Source organism: Capra hircus, chromosome 21 (assembly GCF_001704415.2).
Source record: "Capra hircus breed San Clemente chromosome 21, ASM170441v1, whole genome shotgun sequence".
NCBI lineage: Eukaryota > Metazoa > Chordata > Mammalia > Artiodactyla > Bovidae > Capra > Capra hircus.
In genome coordinates, this window is record NC_030828.1 from 25,392,091 (window position 1) to 25,400,713 (window position 8,623).

General features: G+C 40.7%; 1 pseudogene across 1 annotated transcript; it reads right to left on the reverse strand.

Annotated features, from left to right (window-relative positions):
• On the reverse strand, window positions 236-2,001 carry LOC108638474 (annotated as a pseudogene). The gene has a single exon (XR_001919827.1). The product of XR_001919827.1 is annotated as a heterogeneous nuclear ribonucleoprotein A1-like (transcript).

Here is an 8,623-nt window from a genome sequence, read left to right on the forward strand (position 1 = left end):
AAGTGAAGAAGAACTAAAGAGCCTCTTGATGAAAGAAGAGAGTGAAAAAGTTGGCTTAAAACTCAACATTCAGAAAACTGAGATCATGGCCCCTGGTCCCATCACTTCATGGCAAATAGATAGGGAAACAATGGAAACAGTGAGAGACTTTATTTTTGGGGGCTCCAAATCACTGCAGATGGTGATTGCAGCCATGAAATTAACACTAATTCCTTGGAAGAAAAGCTAGACAGCATTTTTTTTTTCAAGAGGGTATTAAATCTTTTATTGATTACACATGATAATGGATGATACACAAGCTTCATTCCCATCTATAACTCTATCTGGTACCATAATCCAATTTAGATATATTGCACAGGATGTGCCAACAATCATTAATAACCAAAAAAAAAAAAAAAAAAAACTCCATGACTTTGCATGGGTGACCCTTTTAATGGTGAACTCCATGTCACAACACAGTAACTGTCAGTTCAACTACACCAAGGTTCTGAAGACAACAGCTTCTCCACCAAGCAGGTTGTAAATAAATTTCAAATGGAACCCGGCATCACCCTGAAGGAATTCTAACTTCACACTGTTGGGGTAGTTTACCAAAATGGCTTCAGAGTAGACTAACTTTACACAGCACATTAAAAAAAAAAAAAAAGACATTTATTCAGTGTCATGATCAGACTATTACATTTAGCAATCAACAGCATGGGTGCAAAAAAAATCTACATTAAAACCCTTTGTTGGAATGCTTTACACTTTCCACAGAACAGAAACTAAAATAACCTGTTATACAATTAGTCACAAGTACAGTCCTCGAGTTTTTTGCCCATACACGAGTATTGTCTAAAACATGTCTTCTTTGTAGCAGCTAGGCCCTGCCACCACTGTGCTTGGCTGAGTTCACAAATCTGTTGTAACCTGTAGCTTCCCTGTCACTTCTCTGGCTCTCCTCTCCTGCTAAGCTTTGTTTCCTGGCAGTAATTAAAACCTTCTGCCACTGCCATATCTACTGCTGCTGCTGGAGCCACCATAGCCACCTTGGTTTCACGGTTTGGCAAAGTATTGGCCTCCACCACCATAGGGGCCAGAACTTCTTCCTCCAAAGTCTTCTCCTTTCATGGGTCCAAAATTTGAAGATTGATTGTTGTAATTGCCAAAATCATTGTAGCTTCCGCCACCTCCAAAATTGCTTCCGTCATTACCAAATCCATTATATCCATCCCCACTGCCACCATATCCACCACCACCACGGCTGCCACCAAAGCCACCTCGACCACTGAAGTTTCCTCCATGACCAAAGTTGTCATTCCCACCAAAACCACCTCCACGACCGCCACCAAAGTTTCCAGAACCACTTTGACCTCTCTGGCTGGATGAAGCACTAGCCATCTCTTGCTTAGACAGGGCTTTTCTCGCTTCACAGTTGTGGCCATTCATGTGACCACACATACAGTGTGGTATTTCTGAATGACAATCTTGTCTACGGAGTCATGGTCATCAAAGGTTACAAAAGCAAAGCCTCTCTTTTTGCCACTGCCTCGGTCAGTCATGATTTCAATTACTTTCAATTTTCCCATACTGTTCAAAATAATCTCTCAGGTGATGTTCTTCAGTATCTTCTTTAATACCACCAACAAAAACCTTTTTCACAGTCAAGTGGGCATCAGGTCTTTGAGAATCTTCTCTTGAGACGGCCCTCTTTGGTTCCACAACTCTTCCATCCACCTTGTGTGGCCTTGCATTCATGGCCACATCCACCTCCTCCACTGTGGCGTATGTGACAAACCTGAAGCCTCTGGAGCACTTGGTGTTTGGATCCCTCATTAACACACAGTCTGTGAGCATTCCCCATTGCTCAAAATGGCCCCTCAGACTCTCATCGGTTGTTTCAAAGCTCAATCCTCCGATGAAGAGCTTCTGCAGCTGCTCGGGCTCTTTGGGAGACTGATTTAGACATGACTGCAGTGGAGGCGGGGAAGACTTCAACGATGCTTTCTTGGTGGCGTCCATGGGCAGAAAGCTAGACAGCATATTAAAAAGCAGAGACATTAATTTGCCAACAAAGGTCCGTCTAGTCAAAGCTATGGTTTTTCCAGTAGTCATGTATGGATGTGAGAATTGGACTATAAAGAAAGCTGAACACTGAAGAACTGATGCTTTTGAATTGTGGTGTTGGAGAATACTCTTGAGAGTCTCTTCAACTGCAAGGAGATCCAACCAGTCCATCCTAAAGGAGATCATTCCTGGGTGTTCATTGCAAGGACTGAGGTTGAAGTTGAAACTCCAATACTTCCGCCACCTGATGTGAAGAGCTGACCCATTTGAAAAGACCCTGATGCTGGGAAAGATTGAGGGCAGGAGGAGAAGGGGACAATAGAGGATGAGATGGTTGGATGCCATCACTGACTCAATGGACATAAGTTTGAGTAAACTCCAGGAGTTGGTGATGGACAGGGAGGCCTGGTGTGCTGCAATGCATGGGGTCGCAAAGAGTCAGACACAACTGAGCAACTGAACTGAACTGAACTTCATTATCAGGGAAGTGGGGAGGAGAATGAAGAAGACAAGGAGAAAGAATCAGCATAGGGGGAGCAGGGAGCTACCCATTGCTTGGTATTAAGCAAAACTGATTATTTGATGTCACAAGACCGCCTTGAACAAGGCCATGCAATAACCATGAATCAACACAGTCCATATACAAAGAGGAAGTGCAGAAATTATCCCCTGGTTTCCATCTCCCATTGGTCAAAGTTTGCCCCACGAGGCATTAATTCCTTCAAACTTCCAGGCTACAGACCGGTGAATGTCCAGAGAGTCCCTCAGTGGCTCACACCTCAGATTCCACAGGAGGCCCTGGGGCACCCAGAGAAGTGCAGTAGCATGGGCTGACATGAGGTTGGACAAAGTCTATACTGATGTAGTCACTATAGAGGCAGTGGAGCCTGGACTACATGCTGCAAAGCCAGAGAGGCTAAGAGTATCTGAACACGACTGATACACCCACACAAATGTCCATTTCAGTGTGGATTCCAATCAAAAAGCACAGCCTTTGTAGATAAAGCATCTTCTCTGTGAATCCTGACTCTGCTCCTCACTAGTTGTAGAACTTAGGGCAAACTAATTTCCCTGCACCTAGATTTCCACATCCGTTAAATGGAAATAATACCTGCATAGGTATTTTTCCTATGTAGGAAGGTTTTGAGGTTTGAATGAAATAATCCGTGTAACATATGTGGACCAGAACATAACCTTAACTAAATTTCCCTCTCCTATAATAATATAATAGATAGAAAATAACAAATTTCCAACTAAAGAGGAATGGTTAAGTAAATCATGATGCAGTCAGTTAATGGATCTTCTCTGTGCATCTTTTAAAAAAGGATAATGAGGGATTTTCCTGGTGTTCTAGTGGCTAAGACTCAGGGCTCCCAATGCAAGGGGCTGCAGTTCAATCCCTGGTCAGGGAACTAGATCCCACATGACATAACTAAGAGCTTGCACACCACAACTAAAGACCCTACATGCTGCAACTAAGACCTGGCACAGCCAAATAAAGAAATAGATATTTTAAAATAATAAAACTTAAAACTAAAAATTATAAGAAGTGGGAAATGGCCATGTATTGAGAAAAGGCGCAATAAAAAATTGTGTAAGTACAATGTGGGAGGAGGGTGTTGTATGCACACAGCAGTCTAGTTCAGTCGCTCAGTGTCCAACTCTTTGCAACCCCATGGACTGCAGCAAGCCAGGCTTTCCTGTCCATCACGAACTTCCAGAGCCTACTCAAACTCATGTCCATCACGTTGGTGATGCCATCCAACTATCTCATCCTCTGTCTTCCCCTTCTCCTCCCACCTTCAATCTTTCCCAGCATCAGTGTCTTTTCAAATCAGTCAGTTCTTTGCATCAAATGGCCAAAGTATTGGAGTTTCCGCTTCAGCATCAGTCCTTCCAATGAACATTCAGGACTTATTTCCTTTAGGATGGACTGGTTGGATCTCCTTGCAGTCCAAGGGACTCTCAAGAGTCTTCTCCAACACCACAATTCAAAAGCATCAGTTCTTCACTGCTCAGCTTTCTTTATAGTGCAACTCTCACATCCATACATGACCACTGGAAAAACCATAGCTTTGACTAGACGGACCTTTGTTGGCAAAGTAATGTCTCTGTTTTTTAATATGCTGTCTAACTTTTCTTCCAAGGAATTAGTGTCTTTTAATTTTATGGCTGCAATCACCATCTGCAGTGATTTTGGAGCCCCAAAAAATAAAGTTGCTCACTGTTTCCATTGTTTCCCTATCTATTTGCCAGGAAGTAATGGGACCAGATGCCATGATCTTTTTCTTTTTAAGCCAACTTTTTCATTCTCCTCTTTCACTTTCATCAAGAGGCTCTTTAGTTCTTCTTCACTTTCTGCCATCAGGATGGTGTCATCTGCATATCTGAGGTTATTGATACTTCTTCCAGCTATCTTGATTCCAGCTTGTGCTTCCTCCAGCCCAGTGTTTCTCATGATGTACACTGCATATAAGTTAAATAAGCAGGGTGACAATATACAACCTTGATGTACTCCTTTTTCTATTTGGAACCAGTCTGTTGTTCCATGTCCAGTTCTAACTGTTGCTTCTTGACCTGCACACAGATTTCTCAGGAGGCAGGTCAGTTGGCCTGGTATTCCCATCTCTTAAAGAATTCTCCAAAGTTTGTTGTGATCCACACAGTCAAAAGCGTTGGCATAGCCAATAAAGCAAAAGTAGATGTTTTTCTGGAACTCTCTTGCTTTTTCAGTGATCCAGCAGATGTTGGCAATTTGATCTCTGGCTCCTCTGCCTTTTCTAAATCCAGCTTGAACATCTGGAAGTTTACAATTCATGTACTGTTGAAGCCTGACTTGGAGAATTTTGAGTATTACTTTGCTAGCATGTGAGCACACAACATATCACGTGCAAATACTTAGTGATATGAACACATGTGGGATTTCTTGTGGATAGATTTGAAAACACTAATGAGTAATGCTGGTAATGACTGATGTGTTTAGAAAATACTATTGAGCAATGCTAGTCAATACCATTTGCTCATTTTTCTTGTTAACTGAACTCCAAATTCATTCAGAGTGGCAAGGTGCCCATCCCCAAATGACAAATCATGATTTGTTTCAAGCAGTCTGGAAAATTCATCTCTCCAAATTCCCAACCTCCATGACAACAGAAGAAGGCCATGTGATCTGCTTCTGGGGGAAAAAATGGTCTAATGAAAAATCTTCTATGTGGAATTCAGGAGATTTTTACTAACCTGATGAAAAAGAATAATATAGCAGTCACTATCCCTTCCCCTTTCCTTCCTTGGATGTAGATGTAAAATCCAGAGCTGCAGCAACAATACTGTGAGCATGAGGTGACCAGCGTGAGATCAAGAAATTCAGCCCTGTCATTTTTGAGCCACTGAATCAAGATGGAAACTGCTTCCAATCTCTGTACATTTATTTGTCTAAACCTCTACGGTCAGGGTTCTGTTACTTGTGACCAAATCAACTGATATGACACTGTGCTAGTCAATTTACATTCCTATATCATTGATTTTTACAGGAGATGTTTAAGGTATGTTTTATAATAAATAAACTGAGAACCTAACTGACTTACCCAAGGTCATCTCCCTTTTAAGTCTCCCAACCAGAATTCATACCCAATCCTAATCCTAGAGTCCTTTCCATGACTTCAATAGCAAACAGTTGTATATAGAATACAAGGAAGATTATAAGGCAGAAAAATGAATGCCAAGCCTTGAGGCTGCTAAAAGTCTAGGTTATAAATGTCATTGTGTGCCATGGGAGAAGTTTTTACTTTATTGTACTGATAGAGAACAGCAATATGTCAAGATCTATGCTTCAGCAAAAATTGCTGCCATGTTCCCAAGGCCTTGTACTTGATAGAGCTCAGTAAACATTAAATCAACCAATAAATAATCAGATAAAATTCTCCAGGTAGACTTGGAGAATGTAAGACTTCCTTGATGAGTCCAGTGATTAAGACTCTGTTCTTCTACTGCAGAGGGTCATGGGTTTGATCCCTAGCCTGGGAACTAATATCCCATGTCCCATGCAGCATGGCTGAGAAAAAAAATTGTTCACATGGAGAATGAATCAGAATAAACAAGGTTAGAGGGAAGAAGACCATTTAGACGATTTCTGCAATATCTATTTCACATGAGAGATGTTAAGTTATGAACTATGGCATTGTCTATAGGACAAGTGCGTGTGCTCAGTCTCCAGGCAAGAATACATAGGACAAGAGGAGGGAACAAATTCAAGAGGAATTCAGAAAACAGAATCAAAAGGGTCATAGTTCTCACATGACAACTAGCTTGTCTTCTGAAAAAAACATTTTTATTAGGCTACTTGGCTGACCAAAACCTTCAGAGGTTTCCCACTACTTGTAGACTACATCCTAAAGTTGCCACCTGGTGTTCATGGTCCTCCATTAGCTTCTAGCTCTAGATCTTCAGGGGTTTTCCTGGTAGCTCAGATGGTAAAGAATCTGCCTGCAATGCAGGAGACCCAGGTTCAATCCCTGGGTCAGGAAGAGCCCCTGGAGAAGGGGATGGCTACCCACTCCAGTATTCTTGCTGGAAAATCCCATGGACAGAGGAGTCTGGTGGGCTACAGTCCAGTGGGTTGCAAATAGTTGGAATTGACTGAGTGACTGACACTAGATCTTCAAAGTAACTATTCATCAAACACTTTTGAATAGAAAGATAAGATGACCCACAGAGATGTTATGGGGAGGGAGGTGGGAGGGGGGTTCATGTTTGGGAACACATGTAAGAATTAATGAAACTAGATCACTTCCTAACACCACACACAAAAATAAACTCAAAATGGATTAAAGATCTAAATGTAAGATCAGAAACTATAAAACTCCTAGAGGAGAACATAGGCAAAACACTCTCAGACATAAATCACAGCAGGATCCTCTATGATCCACCTCCCAGAATTCTGGAAATAAAAGCAAAAATAAACAAATGGAATCTAATTAAAATTAAAAGCTTCTGCACAACAAAGGAAACTATAAGCAAGGTGAAAAGGCAGCCTTCTGAATGGGAGAAAATAATAGCAAATGAAGCAACTGACAAACAACTAATCTCAAAAATATACAAGCAACTTCTGCAGCTCAATTCCAGAAAAATAAACGACCCAATCAAAAAATGGGCCAAAGAACTAAATAGACATTTCTCCAAAGAAGACATACAGATGGCTAACAAACACATGAAAAGATGCTCAACATCACTCATTATCAGAGAAATGCAAATCAAAACCACAATGAGGTACCACTTCACACCAGTCAGAATGGCTGCGATCCAAAAATCTGCAAGCAATAAATGCTGGAGAGGGTGTGGAGAAAAGGGAACCCTCCTACACTGTTGGTGGGAATGCAAACTAGTACAGTCACTTTGGAGAACAGTGTGGAGATTCCTTAAAAAATTGCAAATAGAACTGCCTTATGACCCAGCAATCCCACTTCTGGGCATACACACGGAGGAAACCAGAATTGAAAGAAACACATGTACCCCAATGTTCATGGCAGCACTGTTTATAATAGCCAGGACATGGAAACAACCTAGATGTCCATCAGCAGATGAATGGATAAGAAAGCTGTGGTACATATACACAATGGAGTATTACTCAGCCGTTAAAAAGAATTAATTTGAATCAGTTCTGATGAGATGGATGAAACTGGAGCCTATTATACAGAGTGAAGTAAGCCAGAAAGAAAAACACCAATACAGTATACTAACACATATATATGGAATTTAGGAAGATCATAATGACGACCCTGTATGCAAGACAGGAAAAAAGACACAGATGTGTATAATGGACTTTTGGACTCAGAGGGAGAGGGAGAGGGTGGGATGATTTGGGAGAATGGCATTCTAACATGTATACTATCTTGTAAGAATTGAATCGCCAGTCTATGTCTGACGCAGGATACAGCATGCTTGGGGCTGGTGCATGGGGATGACCCAGAGAGATGTTATGGGGAGGGAGGTGGGAGGGGGGTTCATGTTTGGGAACGCATGTAAGAATTAAAGATTTTAAAATTTAAAAAATAAAAAACTAAAAAAAAAAAAATAATAATAATAAAATTTAAAAAATAAAAAATAAATCATAAATACTCAGGGATTATTAGAGGATATTCTGACCATAATATCTTTTGGCAGTATTTATTTTTTTTAAGTTTCTAAAGAAATCATCAAAGAGAAATAAAATCTTGAATTAAAAAAAATAAAATTAAATTAAATTGAAAAAATAAAAAACTAAAAAAAAAATAATAAAAAAAGAAAAAAGAAAGATAAGCTAATTAATCATGTAATTTGCATAATATTTACAAATGACTTCATCGGCATTATTTCTTTGTTTGGATCTCCCTTCATTTGCTATTTATTGTTTCCCAACAACCATGTGGGTTAAGCAGGGGCAGGATTGTGCAATTACAAATTGTATGGTCTTACAGATGAAGTGATGATTGGAAGGCATCACTAACTCAGTGACATGAGTTTGCACAAACTCCAGGAGAGAGTAAAGGACAGGGAAGCCTGGCGTGCTGCAGTCCATGGGGTCGAGGAGTTGGACATGAAT